This window comes from Plectropomus leopardus, chromosome 10 (genome assembly GCF_026936395.1).
Source record: "Plectropomus leopardus strain MGB_pleo_1.0 chromosome 10, ASM2693639v1, whole genome shotgun sequence".
Taxonomy (NCBI): Eukaryota; Metazoa; Chordata; class Actinopteri; order Perciformes; family Serranidae; genus Plectropomus; species Plectropomus leopardus.
In genome coordinates this window covers 14,497,027-14,521,202 of record NC_142185.1, presented here as the reverse complement: position 1 = coordinate 14,521,202, position 24,176 = coordinate 14,497,027, and the positions used below count along the sequence as shown (strand labels likewise).

The window sequence follows — 24,176 nt, the reverse complement described above, 5'->3', positions numbered from 1 at the left end:
AATTTGTGAATTTCAACTTCTTTTTTTCTTTTATGTACTGCACTGTGGATTTCAGGAAGGTCCACATCTGAAAATCTCCCAGGGTGATAAAATTCAACATTTCCCATCAAGGTTCACATGTTTCAAAGGATGTCAAGAAAAAAATTTGATTTCACCAAGGATAAGCGGAGGTTCGCCATTCCCTTTATCTAACACACTATGAATCAGTTATTGTCTGCTGGATTAGTTTTGGCCTCTCTCTTGTCAATCCTCAATGCACATCAGCCCACACATCACACCCAACTGTCCACATTTTTATCTCCACGCAGCACGCTAAAAAAAACAATCCACATCCTAACAGTCAGTCAAGGGAATTTGAACCTCAATCAGTGACTTCTTACAGGAAACAAAAGTGACTGCACATTTACATAACGCCCAGCTAAACAAACAGCAGAGAGCTGTGGCGCTCAGAGGGAGGTGAGTTGAGAGACTGATGGAAAATGCAGCACAACACCTCCAACTCAAAAACAGGAGCCAGCTCATTTTATAACCAGTCCCTAATTATGACCATCATCCAAACCCCATAATGTAACTGAAATTACATCAACTGGCTCTTCTCACATTAAAGGATTTTCTGGTGCCTTCATACTTGTTTCAACTCTTTAATTAACCTTTTCCTTTCCTCAGCATGAAACCTGCACAGATTTCACACTTTTCTCTGTGAAGTGAGGGACTGTGTTACTGTGAGACTGTGAACTAACTTGTTAATGTGAGCAAGGTGCATAATTTAGACATTGTGTACTATTGCTATAAATTTATACAGCCTCTTTCTGTAGGGCATTTCATGCACCCTCTTTTACGCTGCACACAAATGTATAAGTCCAAAACACAACCTGCATCCCACCTGACCCACTACACATTTACATCAAGGGCATTCAGTGGTTTGTAAATAGATCTTGTTGGACTGAGTGGAACACTTTGTGAAGGTTTGGAGTATTTAATTCCCCTCTCCATGGTAACACATCACAAAAAAGTGGCTCTATTTATCCTCAGAAACGCTTCCGGATAATCCTGAGGTAGTCGCAACCTTCATAAAAAGATGCTGTATTGCTTAACCCTTTGAAACCTGGATTGACATGCTGCATTTAGATGTCTTTTACAAGCAATTGAACCTTTGAAACGTTAGGACATTGGTTTGGTGTCTTTCAAAAATATTGTAAAAAAAATTAAAACTTTGCATGAAATGTGTCTAAAATTGTTTAAAAAAAAAATGCGAGAGACACAAAAATGTCCTGAGAATTATCTTTAAAGATGAGAGAGAATCATTAGAAAATCATCGAATAACAAAGGAAAATGATCAAGAAAACTATATTTGTACATTATATATTTAAAACTGATCACGGAAAAAATATATTAGATATATTTATCCTTATTTTATTTTATTTTATCACTTTTTTCAGGTCATTTCCTGTTTTTGTCCTTTCATCGCCTTTTGCGATTCCGGGCAATTTCTTGTAATGAAGCCAATTTGCTCTGCTTCCAAAGGGCTAAATAGTCCACTATGACAAAATGTACATGCACATCATATTATAAATAAATTATATTAGGTCGTTGACAAAGAAGTATTAGTTTGCATTAGGAATCATGAAAACATACACATTTCTGGAAAAAGGAAACTTGTATTGCATAGTAATATATCAAAATGATTCATTTTCTATAGTTTTCAAAGTTTAGGCAAAATGTATGTAAATATTTGCGTGCAACTATACAGATATTAAACTGAACTAAATATCCTTATTTTTTCTTTTTAATCCATATCCACCATATGGGATTTCAAATTAGGCTTCATGAATAATATACAGTCAGACACAAGAATAAGGTCACAATGAAGCACTGACACATATGGGACCTTTATGGTGTATCTCATGAAGTATCACACAAAATGTCATATTGACTTGCAACAGAAAACGCTTGTCTCCTTATTAGCCTTGCTTGCTGGAGGGCTGTTGTTACTCTTATCTTGTTTTCACACCTCCTCCTCTCACTGACGCACCTCTCTGAGCTCTGTCTATGGCCAAGAAGCGCGCTCCCGCCGGCGCGCGCTCCCCCCTCCGTCGACACAGTAAACGGGTGTCGGCGTGAACGTCGCTGAGCTGTGAATGGCATCAATAGGGAATGTAATGTTATTCTTCCAATGCCTCCTTGCTTCTATCATTTAATCTCTGCACCGGAAGCCGGGTAAGTTCATATTCTTTTGCAGGTTGCACATTTATTTGGAGACAGGCTGTCATGCAGTTTCTGAATTCAGGGACCGAAATTGGGAAGTTGTTACTAGACAGGCGCCTTACGTGATATGTGCACAGTTTTTAATTGATATTACATAAATGTGAATTTGTCACCTTAATTGGCTTTTAAATTATTTGTTGTCTCTGTACATTTAAGCAGAGCATCCACTTCACCTCCACCTTTGTGTTGAACATAACTATTCTCATGCATGTCATAAAATAAAGTCAGGGCTGGATGGACTGGGATGGACTTCAGCATCACGCATCTGTGGCTTCCTAAAAATTTAATTTAGGTTTCTGTGGAGATGGATCTTATCACTGTATTTCCTTGAATAGTGTACATGGTAATCAGATTGTAATTATGTAAGAGAGAAAACAAAAAAAAAAAATATAGGTGTGAGTGGTATAGAGTGATTTGTATTGCAAGATTTTTACCAGACCTGGCTCACCAAGAGGGAGTAATAATGAGGAGATTCCTCTTCTTGTGGAGGCTTGATCTGAGAGCAAGGGCTCTCCAGTCCCTGCATGTGTGTTTGCGTATGTCCAGTATGTCCGCATCCGCTCAAATTTAACTTCACATCTGCTATAGACTTTATTAAAAGAAAGCAACGTGCCCTCCGAAGACCCTGCTGAAATTCACCTGGGAATCTCTTTTTGCTGCAATGAAATGGTTCTTTGACTGCCAGCATGTCCACTCAGGGAGCTTTCCTGGACAAACTCATAGAAGATCAAACCCTCAACATTATATGAAGTGTGATCAAGAGGGATGGTGTGTGTGTTAGAGATAATATGAGAAAGGGAGAGCTTTGCATGAAAGCAGAGTACTGTATGTTTGTGTGTGTGTGTGTGTGTGTGTGTGTGTGTGTGTGTGTGTGTGTGTGTGTGTGTGTGTGTGTTGCAGCGTTTGTGCAGGATTCAGGCGGACTGGGCTGGTGGTGTGATGAAGAGACAGTGAGGGAATCACAGGGGTGAGTGACTTTTCCATGTTCGTTCCTAGGGCAGTTAGTAGAAATTGCGGCTCAGTGACGGAATCTTTTGCACAAAAGTTGGAAACGCTACACGCCCATCCACCCGCCCAACCCTTTTTACCTCACTACATACTCTACAGGAAACATCAATTTCTGCATTGGCACTGCACACTTATATTGAATGTAAACATGGACATAATTCCCAGGATACTGGGCTGGCCCATACATGCCCATAATGCAAAGTCTTGCAAACGTATATGTACAATAAAGCTAAAAATGTAATCGCAGTGAAGGACATATCATTTATGACCCTTTCATTTAATGCCTTGAAATATTGGAGGTGTCCACGCAGAGCTCTTTTCGGCCGAGAGAGACAGATTTACCTACGTTGCTTAATTACAATGAGGGAGCTATCTTGGAAAGGAAAATAATGGACACCAGTGATGGGTAGCAGAGTCAAACCAAGGACATGTTGTGACTGCTGATGATATAAGGCCATGGAGGAGTAAGCTTTCAGTGGAGCTCCAGTAGTATCCTGCCAAGAGGGTTTCTACTTGGGGATCCACCAATCCCACTTTTCCTCTAGTGATACTGATGATGATACTTGGCTTTTTGACTGATACCGATCTGATACCAGTGGTCTTTTATCCATTTGAGTCAAACTAGATCATTCTTTTTGTGTTTCATTTGAGACTGTAGGTACACACCTTCTTTAAGCCCCCTCCACTCAACATTGTGCTTTTCTTCAAATTCTGTCCCCTAAAATTTCTTGACTATGCTGACTTGTATCTGTGTTTGTCACTAAAGAGGTATTTTCACATTCCTCCTCTGAAGGAGGCAATGTGTGCATTTCCCCAATATCTTAGATTCAAACTTGTGGTGTGCAAACTAGATTAGGTACATCACTAATATGAAAGCCAAAATTCTGAAATGGGAAATGCATATTGACAGGGAGATACACTTCAACACAAAACCAGCAAAATAAAGTAAAACCTCCAGCACAGATTAACTTGTCCAGCCTGATCTCATTCCCAACTCAACAAATACTGTCACTTGGTCAGTGATTTCACATCAGACACCAACACAAAAAGGCACCTTTCATGGCAGTACAATACACTGCTGGATTTTATTTATTTATTTTTGGTATCTTTTACATGCCTGTGGGTCTCTTTGTATCATGCTGTGTCTTCTGTCTGAATTCTGAAGTTTTTGTGGGTCTGTGAACACAGCGCTGCTGGAGCTCTCAATGACTTCTTTCTTTTCCTCCGCAGCAGTTTGTCACTTGCAGATTTAACAACTGATCTGTTTAGAAGTTCACAGCTAATCAGATCAGATCAATAGATGAGAGAAGCAGCTGTTTGTGAGTGAAAGCAAGTTTTAGACCCAGCAGAATAAACAGCTAAGTTTCACTTTTAATGCGCCTGACATTCTGCTGTGCCGTCTCTGCCCAAAGCATGCTATAAATAACTGAAAATATATATAATCCCATAGTGCTTCTGGTAAATAGTCCAGCTCCACAAATCTATTTGTGGCAGCAGACGTAGTTAGTTGTGGCAGCCCACCACAAATAAATTATTGTTTGGGAAACCCTAAAGCTGGAACGTCTCTATAGGGCAAGTGGGAGGGTAGGTGGATGTTTCCAACAAATCCCGGGCTTTCACCTGGAAGCCGGCTGTTTGTTTCCTGCATGAATGTTGAGCCAAACCATGATGTTTTTTTTTGTTGTTTTTTTTTTTTAAACTAACCACCCGCTTTTGTTACCTAACCTAATCATGTAGCTCCTTTTGTGGAGGTGTTTTGTACAAGTGCTAACTATACTTAAATGCCATTCTGAAACGTCTGCTAGTTGCCGATTTTGGTGTACAACAGTCTTCTCGTATGGGTCTGTGTCTGACTGAGACTCTGTATGGCTGAATTCCTCTTTACACCAATGCTAGCCATCTTGATTTGCACTGCTTCCGCAGTCAACATAGCACTGGAGAAAGCACGGAGAAGGCCTGCCCCCTTTCCCCCCAGTTTTTTAACTATTATTTGGGAAAAACCATGTTAAAAATATTAGAACAAAGTACATGTGTCTAGAGGGGGATTTAAAATATAAGTGGAGACATCAGTGGGCCTATTAGTGCAAATAACAATCGATAATTGATATTCAAGACACGTGGAGAGTAGAGCAGAGTACACATCTACCGTTAACCATTATGATTAATGTACCTTGTTTGCCATGTTCCTATTTGTATTTAAATTTACTGGTATCCCTTCCTTGTTTGTGCTCTTATTTGCCTTTGCAAGCACATTATTTCCCACAGGGGATGCTCAAACTTAATATCTCTTAAGCTGACACATTTGATGTCAGCCAATTGCAATAAAAGAATATTAGTGGCCATTTTATAGAGGGGAATTTGCAAGCTTACATCTTAGAACTGCACCACCTTTACAGCTGTAATAGTAATAATCACTGTCAGTTACATGAAAAAAAGCTTAGACAGTGCTTTGTAAGGGGAAAAAAAACCTATGGCATGAGTAATAAAATAAGGCAAAAAGCAAAAAGAAGCAATAACGACAATGATGAAACACAGAGACGAAAAAAAGACATTTTAGCAAATGGAAAACATAAAAAGCAAGTGTTGCAACAGTAAAAACAGAAACACAAGCATTCAAAAAAGCTCTCCGCTCCACTAATTCTCCCAGAGTGCATTAGAGTTGTCCAGGTGAGAAAAGATAAAAGCATCCTTACAACTTTATTTAAATCTGCATATGACATCAATATTTGCACATCATTGACCCCAAAGGTGGGAGGTAGATGAAAAATATGAATTTGTGAAATCCTAAAAGGTGATTTTAGTGAACTTTATGCAGCATGCTTTTATATGCTAAAGGGACAAGAGACAAAAAAAAGACAAAAAGCAATGCCTCTACTAAATTAACTGGAAGTTGTGGCATTGCATTATGTATATTTTACAAACTTTGACCAGTGAATTATAACCTGTGACAGCCAGTTGGCAAACAAAATACTGTAGCTGAGCCAATTTGAAGGTGTAGAGGACATGGTTGCTTATTTGTTACAATGCCATTAGACAAGTGTTTCCCCTCTGTTTATTCTGTGCTGGAGTGGTGCGCTTTGGTACATTTATTTTGTTTATAGCTTAATGGATCTAAGTGGTGAACTGAAAATTTATTGATCTGAAAGAACCCTAAAAGGTTTATAATATGTATAGTTTATACGGCTGGTGAATGGACAACCTACACAGCTCCATATTTTTAATTAGGCCCACTGTTTCTGTTTTTATACCGCTGATTTTGCTCATACTGCTGTAAGCTGTTTGCACTACCAATGATATTAAAGAATGAAACTAGCCTCAAAGTAGAGGACTTTATGTGCTTTGATTGGATGGGAATATATGTTTGCTGGTGTTTACTGTTAAATTTTAAGTCCTCCTTGCCTTTGATGGAGCTGGCTTTATCTCATGATATAATTTCATTAGGACAAAAGCAGTTTGTGTGGCTGAAATGCTGTTATGGTCCTACTACGTAAATTAGAGTGACAACACTTTTTTGTGAAAATCTTGGCTTGTGTAAGCTTGTGTTGCCTTTCTATTTATCCCTGGCTAGGTTTACTAACAAAGCTCAGGCAAATGTCTGATGTACAGCTTTTTACTGACATGTCACAGAGGTGAGAGCCTCAATCACAATCTGTCTGGATGCATCTTACCTATTCATGTCAGACAATGAAAATAGTCCTTTTTGAGCCCTCTCTTTTCTTTATGTGGATGCTGGCACGGCTTATTTTGAAAGTAACTGCATAAATGCTTCACAGCTACCTTTAAAATCCCATAGCCTTCAGGAATCAATGTTTAATTAATTGTCACCAATCCATGACAGATGAGAATTCAAATTAGAGGCTCTTATGCCAACGTTAGCTGCCAAAAGTATGCAAATGCTAGACAGCTCTTATTGTTTTTTCATGCATCTTTGAAGACATTTGAGGGGTCTTCAAAACCAAGACAGCATAGAGCGAACATACCAGCACACCACCATAGAGATTCTTGCCTGTGTGTGCGTGTGTGTGCGTGTGTGTGTGTGTGTGTGTGTGTGTGTGTGTGTGTGTGTGTGTGTGTGTGTGTGTGCACGTGTTGGTCAGGCAGCACGCACAGCAACAGAGTGAGAAACAGATGGAGAGAGCACCTTTTTGCCTGCTGTTGTCTTGTTAGCGGAAATAATTCTGGGATTACACAGTAACTGACTTTGCAAGAGGTGAACTACTACGTAACTTTAACAAACCTGTAGGGGCTAAAGTAGACCTGAAGAGACCATCCATCAAATGGCTACATCTAATAGAGTGGCCCCTGACTGGTCTCTCCCCATGGCCTCTTACAGGAAATTAACTCCTAATGGAAGAAGAGTAAAAGCCTAAAGCCCCACTAGCGGCACCTAGAGGCTGCAATGTCCATTCAATTTCATGAAACAGAAGTGCTGCATGGAATGAGCAACATACTGTACTTACATTTTAGTTCGTTTTACAGCCTTACCAGTGATGGGGTTAGAGATACAAAGTTTGTCTTGAGAACAGAATGGAGGGAAGACCATTTAGTTGCTTATATCCATCCATCCAACCATCCATCCGGGGGCTGGTGACAAAGGAAGCTTGCCTAAGGTGCTGAATGTGCTAGGTCTTGTAAAGCCAAACGTAAGATGAAAAAATAGATTGTTTGTCGGCAGGATGACATAACTTGTCTCTGCCCTTCAAAGACTTTGTCAGATTTAACCCTTTGGAACCTGGATCAGCGTCAGTTTTCTACATACACTCACCGACCACTTTATTAGGCACACCTGTTCAACTGCTCGTGAACGCAAATTTCTAATCAGCCAATCACATGGCAGCAACTCAATGCATTTAGGCATGTAGACATGGTCAGGATGATCTGCTGCAGTTCAAACCGAGCATCAGAATGGGGAAGAAAGGTGATTTAAGTGACTTTGAACGTGGCATGGTTGTTGGTGCCAGACGGGCTGGTCTGAGTATTTCAGAAACTGCTGATCTACTGGGATTTTCACGCACAACCATCTCTAGGGTTTACAGAGAATGGTCCGAAAAAGAGAAAATATCCAATGAGCGACAGTTCTGTGGGCGAAAATGCCTTGTTGATGCCAGAGGTCAGAGGAGAATGGCCAGACTGGTTCGAGCTGATAGAAAGGTAACAGTAACTCAAATAACCACTCGTTACAACTGAGGTATGCAGAAGAGCATCTCTGAACGCGCAACACGTCAAACCTTGAGGCAGATGGGCTACAGCAGCAGAAGACCACACCGGGTGCCACTCCTGTCAGCTAAGAACAGGAAACTGAGGCTACAGTTTGCACAGGCTCACCAAAATTGGACAATAGAAGATTGGAAAAACGTTGCCTGGTCTAATGAGTCTCGATTTCTGCTGCAACATTCGGATGGTAGGGTCAGAATTTGGCATCAACAACATGAAAGCATGGATCCATCCTGCCTTGTATCAACGGTTCAGGCTGGTGGTGGTGGTGTAATGGTGTGGGGGATATTTCCTTGGCATACTTTTGGCCCCTTAGTACCAATTGAGTATCGTTGCAACACCACAGCCTACCTGAGTATTGTTGCTGACCATGTCCATCCCTTTATGACCACAGTGTACATGCATTTTATAAATATATAATAAGAAAAAATATAGGCAGAGGTCAGGGTTTCTGCAGAAAAATACATGCCGTACACTTCTAGTGGGTCGTAAGTGATGATTAAGTGGAAATACTTTTGTGTTAAGCAATTCATTGTTTTCTAGGAAAGTCCTGGAAAGTATATCTTTAAAACAACAGCTTTAAAATAATTTTGATGGTACACTGACACTAGTAGGGAGAATGGCGCCCCTTGTGTTGTTGCTTCAATGTTGCTTTGAAAGACAAGGCTTTTCATCTCTTTATTATTATCAACAAATAATAACGTCACAAATCCTGTGACATTAATTTAACCCACTAATCAGAATGATCTGTGTATTCATAGCTTTATACAACCATAGCAGTTAATTGATTTTCAATGTAATGCCACGTGATTATCATGTCCAAGCTGCTAGCAAGGACAAACAGTGGAGTCTATGTCTTCCATTTTTATATCCCGCAATTGCTTTCCCATCTGTCAAATTCTGGTATGTTTATTAAAAATAGATCAGCACAAAACAAGCACAAAGTCCTTATTTTTTCTGAGCCCCTTTTTCTAAGTCTACACTGCCTGTTCCAGGTATGAATGTTGTGCCATTATTTGGCCTTTGCATGAAAGATATAAAAGGTACACAGGCAGAATGGAAGGACAGAGTTGTCTCGCCTTTAAGCCGGCAGCAGATGTGTGCTGGATTGATGTCTGTTTGAAAGGGACAGTCAGTAGAACAGGCTGTGTGTGATGTTTTGAGCAGCTAGTAGCACTTAGCAAGAAGGGGAAAAAAAAGCAACTGGTAATGTCCACAAATTGGGGAGACAATGAGGTCTGGGAGCTCCTTAATCTCCGAGAACAAGATTAACCACCATTTTACACAGGAAAAAAATATTGTTATTGCCATTGTTATTGTTTAGAAAGCAATTCAAGGTCGATTTGCTATATGTAACAATAGACTGACATTCTTCTGTAGACCAACAAGGAAGATAGTGTCACCATAGTTCCCTCATTAAAAATCCAGTGAGATTTTTCCATTGGATCTTAGATTACTTGAAAAAAATAAGATCTGTTGCAAACAAACATTTATGATACTTACACTTTTTGTTCACCAAGGTAATCTTCACAAATGAAAACCACTTTCACGATTTCTGAAGCCAAAATGTAATCCCCAGAGAAATCAAAAAACTAACATTAAGCTATAAAAAAACCTACACCCCAGGGCTGTAAAGCCATATTCATGATAGTGTTCTGTAGTCTCATTGACCACTTGCTATCACCTTTTTTAAGACATATACAAGTTTTAAAACTGTGTGGGTATAACAAAATGTGAAAGCTTTTGGTAACATACACAGACTTTATTTCAGGAATCAAACCATTTACTTCGAGATGTGGGAACCGGGAGTGCTAAAATCCTTACTCATTTCTGGGTTTTAGGACTCGATGCTTCTGGAATGGTGGGATGCTATCTAAAATCACACACACTGGGGCAGCATCATACCTAAGTTGTTTGGTTATGTAAAAAAAAAGAAAAAAAAAAGGAAAAGCAGCATAATAAGGATCTTCATTGTGGCCCTATCCCAGGATCTCTGTTAAAAGGGCTTCAGTCTAAGTCTCTGTGGATGCACTTCTCTGCAGCTTTTGAGGGATACACCAACTGACCAATTAACATCACCGTCCTTAAAGCTGAGTTGCTATGACAAAAAAAAACAACAATTTGTTAGAATGAAATTAGCAGCAGAGCCATGTACATCATTCACTCTGCCTACATGCAGCATATGCTTTTATGTAAAATAGCTATTAAAATAGGATCCACACAAAGGACTCATCTCAGAATGTCTGCCATTATCACAAACTTGACATCTATGAAAGCTGATGGTTGAAATTCCACCTCTTTGCTTTCATTATTAAACACAAAACTCTCTGTACTCATTTTTCCCCACAGATATTAGCCTGATGCTTCAAAGAGATGAAAAGGTGGATTTTTTTCCTTCTTTGTCTGACTTCTATGTTTGTGCTGATTTTTGAGCGCACAGTGCCATTTTCCACATTCATGATTATTTTCTGAATGTGTGGGATAAGTCAAAGATCAAAGCTAATTTGTTAGATTATTGCTTGGTGAGTTTGGGATGCAGACGTCACTCAGGGGAGCGTTGTAACAAGTTCAGCCTTGGACGGTAGATACTGTAAACGATGCACAAAAAGGCTAACAGGTCTGAATACAAATATCCCCGTGGCTCTCTGCAGTTTGAGTTCAGAACAACTTCCAATTATCAATGTCCCTGGCTTGTAACCCCATTTCAGCTTAGTTTCAGCTGGGTACTGGCACGCAAGTTGTGTGTCAATTCACCAGTCCTTCATCGACTACTGAGTATATTCTGAATGCTTGATAAATGAGCAGCACTTGATCTCATGTTGCAAAAGTGATGCACCCAGTTTTGGTGATTTGCACGTGTAAGAGTGTTTCAGTGTTTTCATTACTCATTCCATGAGGATTTGCATTGACCTCATCAACTCATTCCAGTTACTTTCAGAACTTTGTATGTGTGGTAGGGTTGTGGATGCAGGCAGTATAATGTGTGCCTGAACATTTGTGTGTGACTGAGTTTTTGTTTTTATGAATTTCCTACAATGTGCACCACACCACTCTTTTTCCTCACACTACATAAGTATGAACAAAAAGCACAATAAGTTTGTCTGTTGTGTGCTTTGAGGGTGTTCATGTGTACAAGACACATAAAGATTTAGATGAACATTTTTTACTTCCATCTCGTGATGCTGTTGTGTGTCCTAAAGCATTGTCTTTTTTGTTGTCTGCCAAAGTATAAGTATGGCCCCTGATCTTCATTGGCCCAATTTTATTGCTCTCTTAATCAATACTGAAATCACACTCATACAGTGCATCTTCAGGAGTGGTCTAGAAACCCATTGTCTTAATAACAAATCCTCTGGATGTTGTTCTGATAGATTTGTAATGGCAAGACACTCTTAAGTGAACACAGCTTTAAATAAATTTTTATGTTCTGCCTCCACGCCTGTAACAGCTGTGACTGGGGGCTTTATGTTTTCAGGTTGCCATCCACCGTCCATCTGTCAGTTCATATGTCTGTGCATTTGTATATGCATCCCATCTTGTGAATGTGATATCTCAGGAAGTTAATTTTCTTAAATTTAACTTACATGTCCTCTTTGACTCAATAATAAACTGTTCAGAATTTGGTGCTCAAAGGTCAAGGTCACTGTGACCTTACAAAACATGTTTTGTACCATAACTTAAGAATTCATATGCTAACGATGGCAAAGTTTCACACAAATGTCTAATTGGATAAATTGATTAAGTAATTGCATTTTATATCTAAAAGGTCAACTTCACTGTGACATCATAATGTCCTGCAAAAAAAACACACTTTTTTGGCTGTTAATTAACGTCATATCTGCATAAGAGAAAGGGGAGACATCTGGTCAGACATTGAATTGGCGACACTAATATTTGGTGTAAATCCTGAAAATGTAATGATTGTATGATATGATTTTGGACAGACATGCTTATAAAATGCAACTTGACAGGTTAGCAGAGGCACACAACCACGAAGTGGTAATTCTAGTTCCTCCTCTAATATGCTGTTGAGCTACAACAAATCCAGTTTTTTAAATCTTTTTTTGCATGGGCTGTTTAAACTTTGCTTTACATTTAGAATGCATAAATGCGCTCAAATGTCAACAGAAAATCTGAGGCGCTGCTGCAGTTTCTTGACCAAGAATTTTAATAAAGTTTTGGTTTGAGATGAGATAATAATGCCTCCCTGCCATCATTCAACAATCAGGAAATGTAATTGCTGACCACTGGGTTGGGTTGGTTAAGGTTGGGTTTCCAAAAAGCATCCATTAACGTCCTCTTTGCCTTTATTACAATTATAGTAATCTAATATCATTGCCAAAATCCTTTTGGAGGAATCTGCAATTGGTTTGAATTAAAACTGAGTGTAGAGTTTCGTATTGTGACATAATCTCTTATTTCAGCAAGGTCTTAGGTAGAGAAGCCCAGAAGCAATTGTTACTAAAACACTAAAATTCAATACATGTAGACAATAAAGTTAGGTGAATAATGAAAGGGATATAAATATAACACACTTTGTGTGTTTCCTGTATCCTCTCACTATACCTTGGCTGATAAAATACACTGCACACAGTTTTGCAGTCACAGCTGCATTCAGTTGTCAATACTCACTGCTATTTCTCAGCAATTATGGATCATATGATCTCTATCAGGACAGGAGAAGCTTTCTAAATACCATAGGAATTAGCCTTTTGTAGAATTAGTCCATTTGGTGATGGCTGTGGTCTGCAGAAATGTCTTCCCTTGCCGAAGTTGTTGAGAGCTTGTGTCCCACACTGATAATTTAACAACAAAACTGAATAATTTTAATTGGATTTCTCTGCAGTGTAAACTATGACTACATTGAATTACATTGTTATCCCGCTTCAGGTCACTAGCAATTTAGTGACCAGTTACTAGTCTACCTTAATTGGCTATTTTACTGAATTGAATATCCATATTTATTTTAAAGAACCTTTCTTATCTATACTTACCTCATTGCCTATACCACCATAATGCCACAGTAGCATTATTATGTTTCTACATTTAAACATATCAGCATTTTTAAAATAACATGTGCATATTATCCAATGTACATTGAGGTATGACTTTTAAAAATCAAGCACATATATCAAGCAATTATACAGACAGGTGACAAATTAAAGGGAAAAAAAACAACATAAAGTGTCTTAGTAAGATGTTTGTACTGTATGCCACCAGAACAGCTTCAGTTTTCCTTGGCATTGATTTTACAAATCTTTGAAACTCTACTGGAGGCGTAAACAACATTATCCCAAAAGCTTGTTCCACATTTAGCGTTTCGCTGATGGTGTTGACACAAAATCTCCCATAGGTATTCAACTGTGTAGCGATCTGACTGCTTAGGCCATATCATCTAATTCAGTGGTTCCAAATTAGTCCAGCCTTGTGGTCCAGATTTCTCCTTAGTCATTAGTTCAGGGTCTACAAATTAAATAAATTATTACATATTTAATTTTATGCCACAAAATGTACACAACATGTTGGCTTAGAACACAAAAAACTAACATATTGCAAGAATAAAAAGAAATCACACTTCAAAACCACTTATCTAATTCACATTATTTTCATGCTCATCAAATTCAGTCATCAATTCATCAATTCAATGATCTCTCATGTCCCACGGATGGGGGCATGGTTATCCTGGAAGAGACCACTCTCATGAGGATAAAACTGTTTGATCACAGATAAAGGTGATCACAAAGAACAACTTTGTTTTCATTTGCACTGACCCTTCATTCTAAGGGTACAAGTGGACCCAAAGCATATCAGCAAAATGCCCCGACAGCATATCAGAGCGAGCGCATCCCCTCACTCAAACATTTAAGGATTTCCTTCAATGTGTCCCCCCTCTGTATGTGGAAAGTGTAATACTATTGTGGGATTTAATTTCAAATGATCATATTCAAATTTAAATTATATTTTTAATTAAGTCCTCCTTGGCTTCCATAGTATGCCAGTGGTGAGCTATTGGATTCACCGAAAAAAAATGAGTAATGAAAGCCCTTAATCTCAACACTTGATAACATAATTCAATTGGTAATTTGTAATGTATTCAAACCCTGCAGCTTTGTTAAAGTCATTCTCAAGCATATTTAAATCATTAAGCTGCATGCTGCTGCACTCAAAGCCTTTTCTCTCACCTTGCAGGTTTTAATCACTCATCTCTTTCCAACGGTGGAGAGCATGCAGCTTGAGTCAGCAGCACATCACAAGAAAGTTCAGTGATGTAATTTTTCTGTTCAGACCGTTTTGCAGTTTCTTTCTATGAACATGTTACAAATACATGCTGCTCTTTAACCACTTCTCTCACCCATATTGATCCACCTTGAACAATCAGAGAGCATGCCAAGAAACTTCTTATTTCATTTTTTATCACCCAGGTTCTTTCCTGCATTAGTACATTCTCCAACATCACTCTAATTGAAACATTTTGTACCAGAACGAGAGAGTGCCAGTATGACCTTGATCTGCACCAAACAACTGCAAGGAGACTTACTGAAAAGATTGGTCCGTTTCCAAGCAAACTCTGATGCAGAATAGTGAACAGTGCACCAGCCATTTATGTGACAAAGTTATGTTATTATACAACAATGCTGTCAATGCATTCAAGGACAACGTGACTTACTAAGAAATCAGAGTTCAGCGTTGAATCGCAACCGCTTTGATTCAAGAGTGTTCTAAATTCACATTATCTTTGTCTCCGTGTTGATTTTTGTCTGATGTCCCTATAAAACAGAACAAGATGGCAGTGAAGGAATAAAAGAGGACATGTAATTAGAGGACAAGGAGCAAGGAAAATTGCATTTCCACATGAATTATGTTGTTGGTTTTTTTTCCCCAAATGGCCCTCCTGTCAGTTTAGGCATTTGCTTCGTTGCCTCCACCCTGTCCACTTCGTTACAAGGTAACTCTTGTGGAAATAAGTGAACATTGGCATAGGATATTAACTCCTGCTGGTTTGAGGAGCTATGCATGAGGTGCACTGATTAGGACAGTATTTAGGCTCATTGTGTGTGTGTGTGTGTGTGTGTGTGTGTGTGTGTGTGTGTGTGTGTGTGTGTGTGTGTGTGTGTGTGTGTGTGTGTGTGTGTGTGTGTGCATGCGTGCGTGCGTGCTTGCGTGCGTGCGTGCGTGCGTGCGTGCGTGCTAATGCGTGTGTGTGTGTGTTTGTGTGTGCTTGTGCTTGGTTATTTATGCTATTTTCACATAATGCATGAGGCTTTTTTAGGTAAAGCATATTGTTACGTAAGTATGTGCATATTGTGACAGTTCTCTTGTAACTGTCAAACATGATTGAGTTTGCATACATCGATAGTGTATTCATCTAACTGACAGATCAGTTGCTGGATAAATTTGTTGTCCAGGTGATTGTTGCCTGTACTGTGTTACTTGTAACCAAAGCATCTTTCCATGACTTCCCATGATGCAGATGTGCCAACATGTGCAATGCGAAAGACTAATCTTCCACAGTTATTTTTTTATCATGACCAGATCAGAGATATCAAAACTTTACACTGTTGGCAACTTGACCGTAGAAAGGAGCTGATGGACAGAAGTTAGGGGCCATCTAAGATGTGCGGTTTCAGATTTTTGCTAGCATCTGTCCATTTCTTTTTTTGAGCGCTTCTTTTTTTCTGTTCTTTCTTTTTTTTGTTGATCACTTTGCTGAATGCATTGTAGAGAAGTTTCGACGGGGAATGCGCGATAGCAACCTGGCATGACAAATTCCCTTAGGATCCTACGAAGAGGATAGGAAGAGAGAGGAAGACAAAAAAGGGAAGGGACAAGCAGAATACAAAGAGTGTGTTTGGCAGGTATTTATGCAGCAAGAGACACGGCTGAGGTGTGGTCCTGCTCCCAGAATCTGCTAAATAGCTCTTATATAATAATCATAATTGTTAGAGGACAGGGTTGCTCACAGCTTTTTTTCAGAGGCAAAATCTGATAAACCTACTTCCACTGTATGTTGCCAGCCCAGCACTGAACAGCAGATAGAAAAAGTTAGCAGCCAGCTGGTTAACATTTTTGAGCAGGTGGCCTTCTTTTCTGTGTGTCCTGAATATCAAAATATAACATTAACACAAACGGGCCTATTCAACCATTCTGCTGTCTAAAAATAGTAAGTCTAAAAATAACAAACCAATGATGACTTCAAAAGGATACAAGCTCGGCACTTCATTATGTCATTTTACTTTTTGGCAGATTTTTTTTTTTTTTTCATAAATTTATAAGTTTATAATCTCAGAGAATGTTTAATTTTTTAATGCAAATTTGCAAGTACTGTCTCTTAAATTTACAACTCTAATCTCAGAGAATATCCAAGATTTTTTTCTTATAAATATTCCACTTTAATCTCTCAAATTCTCAGAAAATCTCAGAATATTACTCCCATTCCCTGGTGTCATTTTTTCAGTTTTTTCACTAACATGCAGTCACAGGTAGCCAGAGCACAGCTCCAATTGGACGATAAGGTGATAATGTGTGTCCACATATTTTACTAACACATTAGCTAAAACAACTTCATTAGCTGGTGATATGTGGTTGCGTGTGGCTGCTGTGTTTTCTGGCAGCTTGTGTTGATGTTTCTCAGTGTTACGGGGCCATGCGATTTAGAGAGGCAAACAATTTGCACATTTATTATTTTTGGCTGCTGATATTTTTTCAGGAGTTCTCTAATCGTGCTTCCTCTCCAGGGTAGTTACAGTTTTACTTCATTAAGGCCATACCATTCCACTTGAACATGATTAGTGACACTAATAGCTGTAACATTTTAGTATCAGGCAATTAATTATCTCAAACCACACACCAACTGTCTTAAATATTGAAATAAATAATCTCTTTAACTGAAATATCATGTGGCTGTTTAACCTTAATTTGGTTAGAGATAACAACATCTGCTCTTTCCTGGCAGGTACTGTTGGGGAACAGATTTCTTTGAAGTAAATAGCACAGATGTGTCAGACTCCACTTTCAGCCTTCTGACAGGTTTTAGTCTCTTGACAAGCCACATTTATATCTCCAAATTGTATCCAGTTTAAAGGCTGTTAGAAATGATATGACATATTATAACACAATTACCAAATAAATGTATTATTTCCTGTCATTCCCACCTGTTTTAGCATATTTAATATCTCATTTGTTTCCTTCTTTCTGTTTATACTGTGTGTTTGTTTACACATGTCTGGTGTTGGTGAAGTGTAGGATGTGAGTCTCCATCTTAATTGGCATTATGTGATAAAAGCAAACCTATGCATATCACGGTGACCTTTTCTGGGTTCGCCCCAAGCTAAACTTTCTTGTTGTGTAGTTTTTTGCTTTAACTCAGGGAGCTCACAGTAATTGGTGACAAAAGCGTTCATATCTTTCCATAACAGCAGAGCTGGCTGTTGTTAAAAAACAAATAATATATAATAATAATAATCTGTGTGGGCCACAATTAAATAAATAATACATTAATATAAGAAACCAGAGTAAAGAATTTAGCAATTTGCCAAAACATCAAAAAACAATTTTTTACATTATTTAAATTTCAGCCATAAAGATATACAAATTATGTATTCATTCATATTTGTTACAGTTGTATTGGAGGTTATTTTCATTGCATTATAGCAATTTTTGTTTTAAAAGTGTTTTTTTAAAACAAATTTCCTATTAATAGATAATATTTGTTGCAATCACAGCAGCTACCAGCTAGGGTTTATGCACAAGAACTATTAGGATGTGTCAGAGTACACTGGTATTTTGGCTAATAAATTCACAGCACGCCATGCACATAAGAGTTGGATGTGACGTGACGTGTTACTGAAGTTGAAGCCTCTTCACCCATGTGGAAAACGTCTTATATTGTGCATTTGCATAATAAAATAAAACAAAATAAATAATAATCACCATCGTCATCATCATAAAAACCCTGAAAAGACTGCTCCCTGATTCTTTTGAATGCACAAAATAAAAAAATAACATATCAAAGTTTTAACAGACCACTAAAGGGCAGGTGATGTCTTTTTCAACATGTAAGTAAAATTGACTTGACGAAGGGGCTGTGTATGTTAACTAAGCACACAGTGTTCTGAAATATAAAATAATACAAAATAATGAACTTATATGAAATAAGTGTATTAAAGAAAATCTGTTTACAACATATTTTTTTAAGTTCTTGTGAGATTGAAATTACAATGTCTGCTTTAAAATAGGCCCAGCATGTCTCTATTCACCTCCATTATACATGAATAGCAGCAGGAGTCTTTGTATCAAAAGCTGATGACACACACAGCTGTTTCCCCACAATAACCTGGCCACTTGGATGAGGTCACAGAGAGATGATTTGTGGGACTGGGCAGTTGTGCTGTCAGGATGTTCAGTGATGTAGAGAGGAAAGTAATTTTTCATGCAACTGTGTGTATCCAGTGCCTCCACAAATGTCACCAGCTCCCGATGATGCTTTGCAATGTAGAAACTATGAGAATACAGAACTAACTATGCAATTGTTTTGTTGCAACTTTATTTAAAGACACTTATGTTATGCTGTTTGCCACAAAGTCAAAAGCTTAAGTCCTATAGGTGCTTTAATCAAGGTAAACAGTGGATCAGCCTGATCAGTGACAGTGGGCTTTGATGCAGCACTTTCCAATTAAAAAGTGCAGATCAAACATACCACCAGTCATGCTGCCTTCAGAAGGACTCAATCAGCAAAAGGGAATGCCCTCATAGAGTCTAAAAGAAACAGCTGATGATGAACACCAGTAACAATTACCCACTGATTTTAAACTCGCTGCTTTTGGCATTTATTGCTATAGTCACACTAAACCTGTATTGTAAATGTGGATCCAAATATGTGTACTGGTTTTAGAATCTCCCTAATCTACAGCTCACTAGATAAAGGCTTTAGCGGATGTTTTTTTGTTTGTCCTATAATTATGGAGAATGACTAATCAGAGAGCTTTTTCAAATTATCTAATTGCTTCACCGCGTGCTACAGTATGTGTGATTGCCAGTGAAATCACTAATAGTACGAGCTGTGTTGGGGATGTTACTTTGTGAAGGTATTACTCAAAAGCTGCATTGAGAATACGGTAATCATTATTCAATGAGGAAATCAATCCTGTTAGTTAGCACTGCAGCGTGACGCAAGCCTTTTCAGTGTTTCCTGTTGTGCACAAAAACTAATCTCGGCCTGTACAGCAAGGCTCAATTTTGCCATCATGTTTTGCATCTACATGCAAGTGCAGTGAAGGAGTGCTTTGTCAGCTTCGCTTGCTGTGGATAGATGACTCTTATATTAATGTTTAAATTCATGTTTTTGTGCGACATACATTTAAGCTGAAAATCAGAAACCTCTCCACTTATCAAAGCACTCATCCCGCTCCATAAATCATTTTTTCCCATTTTTTCCTTTCGATATTCATGTCACCATCTTTCCAGCAGGATTCTGTATCAGTCATTCATGGTGGGGTTTTTTAAGGCCTGCCTTCATTCAAATGAGTCAGTTCAAGCCTCGTCTGAATGTATATATCAGCCTTAGCCCAAACGTATACAAAAGTGAAATCTATACTGCATTAAATTCCAGGTAGCTTCTGTCTTAAGAATTCATTCACATCCGAGGTTGAGTCTAGGGGCACACATAAAACAGCTGCACAAGTCATAGGGACACAGACCGACAGATGTTAAGACAAACAATAGATCCTTTTCGGCACTTTAGGATACTGATAGATAATTAAAAGTTTCAGACAACACAGAAATCACAAAAAGTCCCTCTTCATTGAAAAATATGCCTATTGTTACTTCTCTTGTATGTCTCACTGTGCAGACTTATTTATGTGCAGACATTAGAAAGGTTGTTTTCACATTCTTTGGCATTAGAGGCAACAATGGCAGAGGTGTTTTTTCATTGCTGGTCTTCATCAGAGGTGGAAAAATGAAACTAACTGAAAATACTTCTGATCAGGCATATATATCACCATTGCATGTCTTATTGTCCACACAAATGTTAACTTCTCACCTCCAATAACATGCAGCTCACACCTGCTTACCTCATCTTGTCAGTGGGAAACACACACAGCAACACACCGCTCAGAGGATGCACATGCTCTAGTTGATGGAGCCAAATGTAGCTACAGCCTCTTACACTGTGGCAAAAAAATGGCAAACCAATCCTATTAGCAATATTGAGTTTGGAAGGCAGGGCTCATAAGAGGGAACCAGATTTATGTACCAAATATGTAACTAGACCCTCCTGGACAATAGTGTTATTGCTAGGGACTATAGACTGCCTCCATTCCCTCCCACTATACAAAAATGAAGCAAAAATATCCCCGACACAGCCGCTGCCATTTTGTGCTGGTGACATCATTTGAAGCAAGAAACTGTGCAGTAGAAATCTCTAATCTATGTTGATTACCCTCTCATTCACCCGTCCAACCAATCCTGAGCAGCGCTATTGATTGCGAGCACACCAACCGGCCCATTTCCACAAGTGTTGTGGTAAAGTTTCTCACTTTAAAGGAATACTTCACCCCCAGATAGAACAACTGTGTATCAATTATTCAACCCGTGTTACCTTGAATCCAGGAAGAAAAAGTTCTTTTTTTTTGCATGCCTCCGTTGCGAACAAAGAATCCAGAAACTGAGAAAATTCTTGATTTGAATTGAAGGAAATGGTGGCCATGTCAAAAAACAGCAAAACTATATCAAAAACCTTCATATATAAAGTATCACACAACACATTCAGTATAATACAAATCTCACCTATCCAGTCATATGCTCAGTACCTCCCAAGCATGTGTTTTCACTAAAACTGTACTTTTTTTTTAGGTCTTCCATATAAACAGTCTCACACACACAGATGAGTAGTGTGCCTGGGCAAGCACGCATGTTTGAAGTCTGCTCATGCATGCCATTTAATTCCTGCCTCCCAACTTATTCATTGGCCACACATGCTGTCACTCACCAAATGGCCAATGAACAAGACAAGAGGCATGAGTAACTGATATACTGTACAAGTGATCATTTGGGGGAAGAAGTATTTCTTTAATCTTTTTGATGTTTATATACAAGCATGATTTTGTGACATCACAACTAGTTTGTCCAATCGCAGTCCACTATGTAACTAGAAGCACACACTGATGATAGCGACGATTTTAAGAATCTTTAAAGTTAAATACCCAATTTTCACACACAGAACATCACAAAATGCAAAAGATTAGGTAAAAATCACCACTGGATTTAATGCACTGTTGTCTTAATACCATATCATTCAGCAGTAGATGTAAGCGACACTGTTGATACAACCAGTAGATATGAAAACATCCAATTTTGTGCAGTGTACATATGATCTACAGCATTTAAAGCTGGTTAACACAACTCAAACAAAACACAGACAGCAGCAAAATAATCTACTTTATGTCACTTATCACCTCCACCTGTCTGTACTCTGCCTCACATGTAGGCTAGCTAAGCACATAGAAAGACAAAACAAACAAACAATAGATGCACCACCTGTGCCCCCATTTGGAACTGGTGAGCGCTTGAACCAGTTCCATTAATTTCGGTCCTCGTGTCGGGGGATATCTCACCAGCTAATACTTCTATCTGCATGAAGCAGGTAGAGAGAGCTGGCGTTGACATGGTGTGCATCCACTGGTGCAGTGAAACCCCAGCTGTGACATGCATGAAGTGATCCAGTGAAGCTTGTAACGAGGACACAGGTCAATGAGTGAGAAGAGTGACTGCTGCAAAGTGGACATGACAGCAGTTTAGCCCACTCAGGGTAATGGGAATATCAACTCTTTTGTAAAATGCAGGTCAGTGAGTGTGAGTCACTACAAATTAGACACATATTAGCAATTAGGTGTAAAATTGATCAAACTGGTTGGCTATAAGAGCCATGCTAGATCGGACTGCTATACCGAATTTTACACACTTGACTCAGCAGCCGATACTGAATAGAACACAACACTTTGTCCTGACAGCAAACAATCATCTGGCTATCATGTCCATGCTGTCCACACTAAATACATGAAATATGCACTTTTGTTACTTCATGTAAACAAACCATGTAAACAAATCAGCTGTGTGCTTTAGATCAGACTGTAGACATTACAACTTAAAAGATTGGTGCACAGCCAACTTGTAATCTTGCTATGTTTGTAACATTACTTTTTAAAAAGAAAACATATTTTATATTGTGATATTTAGTGGAAATTATATACATTATAGTCAACAGCAGGTTGCCTAGCTTATTATTAGGGATGTTAGCGGAAACATTTTGCTCCATCTGTGATCTCCCTCCAGCCAGCTGACACCTCCCTGCTGATTAACCAGCATGTTTGACCAGCTTAAGGTATGTCTAATTTCTGATGGTTTAGTTAGTCATGTCAGCGTGTGATGGTCACTCTAGCTGGTTTAGGCATTGAAGTTCCTGTAAAACTGAAACCAAATCAATGTCCTTGAGTATAAGGGGGAAGTATGAAAAGCAAACAGCATACATCAGTAAAGTCTATTGTCATAAGATATGCATTAAGATATTTTTTAATATGATGAAAACAACAAATTGGTAAATGATCATCAAAGACCCCTTTGGCATGACTAGCTTGATAGGCCTGTCACAACATCATATACGGCTAGTGGCCACCCAGATAAACCATCAAACACCGGCAAAGACTGACCATCTTAAAACCAAATAAAACCAGCTACTAGCATGTGTGGGTTTTTACCTGGGTTTTTTTTTCCAGCTGAGTGTTGGTTTTTGTAGTAAAATGAGATGGTTTTGTGTAGATAATTATTCACCTCAGCTTCATGAATTGGCCATTCCTTGTCTATTGCAGGGCTTTCAAAAAGAGCAACAAATATAAACAGAAACACAGAGTCCGGGAAAGTTCAGCTCACAACAGCATCTGCAGCCAGCTAGGGCACCTCTTTTGTTGGCTTCAAATCCAAGATATAGTCATATTTGTGCAGTTTTAGGTTTGTTTTTTGTTTTGTTTTGTTTTGTTTTTTTGTGGGGGGGTTAAGTGACGCTGCCATGTCTCTTCTTGTCACCCCAAAAAAACACATAAACGTTCTAATAAACAAATACAGCCTGCATAGCCCACATGACCAGTCAGACACCATTAGTCAGTTTATAAATAACGATAATATTATGTTTATCACATTGTCAATATCATTTATTACAAACAATACAAGTTGGATTTATCAGCTTGACAGTGTCAGTATATGTTGCTGATGTAGGCTATTTTTCAATATCCCAGATTGTGTCCTTAATTGTAAAAGCCCAATCGGGGACAGGGGTTGCAAAGCCTTGGTTACATGCCTGTGTGCATTGCATTTACATTGTATTTTACATATGAAACAATGTTTTATGCATTTGTCCTTGTCAAATAAACAAACATGGACAAATGCTGGTTTAGCCTGTTTGCATTAAATCAAGCCAGTTTAAAGTCATATACCAGACCAGACCAACAAAAACGTAAATCGACGCAACTTAAATTAGCACATTTATCAGTATATTGTCTTTTAGTTACTTATAGGCCCAAATACGAGGTACCTCTTTTGTTGTTGTTTTATGTTTTTTATTGGTCCTTGATGTAGAGCTACATTTTCTTGCTAGTGGCCTTATCTGTCAAAATGTTATTAAAAATGAATAACAGTTA

General features: G+C 38.6%; 1 protein-coding gene across 2 annotated transcripts in view; it reads left to right on the top strand.

The window, feature by feature from the left end:
• Positions 1 to 2,098: 2,098 nt before the first annotated feature.
• htr1fa (5-hydroxytryptamine (serotonin) receptor 1Fa) overlaps positions 2,099 to 24,176 on the top strand; it is a 28,984-nt gene continuing 6,906 nt past the window's right edge. For both annotated transcript variants that reach the window (XM_088083102.1, XM_042495021.2), the window contains exon 1: positions 2,099 to 2,217. The gene's annotated coding sequence lies outside the window, so the exon portion shown is untranslated. The remainder of the gene's footprint in view (positions 2,218 to 24,176) is intronic.